Here is a 547-nt window from a genome sequence, read left to right as displayed (position 1 = left end):
GGCTCCCGCTTCCCAACAGCTTGGGACAGAAAGAATTAGCAGCATCCACATCTTTGGAACAAGACAGGGACAACTAAGACCAGCTGCTAGATGGAAGGCACAGAATCAGAGCAAGAGGCACCGGTGGTGCTGGAACAGAGCTAGAGTGCAGGTATCATCCTATTTACCCTCCTGCGTCAGCACCTGACGTGGTGGTTGTCGAGCAGGCAGGCACTCTGTGAGCGGCCGCTAGTTGCACTGAGCAGACAGCCCGCCGAAGAAGTGCAGGAGATCAGCTCAGGTATAAAAGATGTGTATTCAACTTGCTATCTTGGTTTGCAGATTATTTCTACTAAGTTTTTGATCTATGTGTGTTAATAAAGCCTCTTAAACTATTTTATTTTAGGCCACGCCCACAGCATGTGGAAGTTCCTGGGCCAGGGATCGTACCTGTGCCACAGCAGTGACCCAAGCCACTGCAGTGATAACACCAGATCTTAACCTGCTGCACCACAAGGGAACTCCCATAATCAAACTATTTAAATATAGACATACACACAAGGTAATG

The sequence above is a fragment of the Sus scrofa genome, chromosome 6 (assembly GCF_054392235.1).
Source record: "Sus scrofa isolate SSC_HxYL_T2T_F1_AM1 chromosome 6, Sscrofa_HxYL_maternal_Yorkshire_Landrace_v2.0, whole genome shotgun sequence".
Lineage (NCBI taxonomy): Eukaryota > Metazoa > Chordata > Mammalia > Artiodactyla > Suidae > Sus > Sus scrofa.
The sequence above is the reverse complement of the archived record's forward strand: the minus strand, read 5'-3'. Positions refer to the sequence as shown.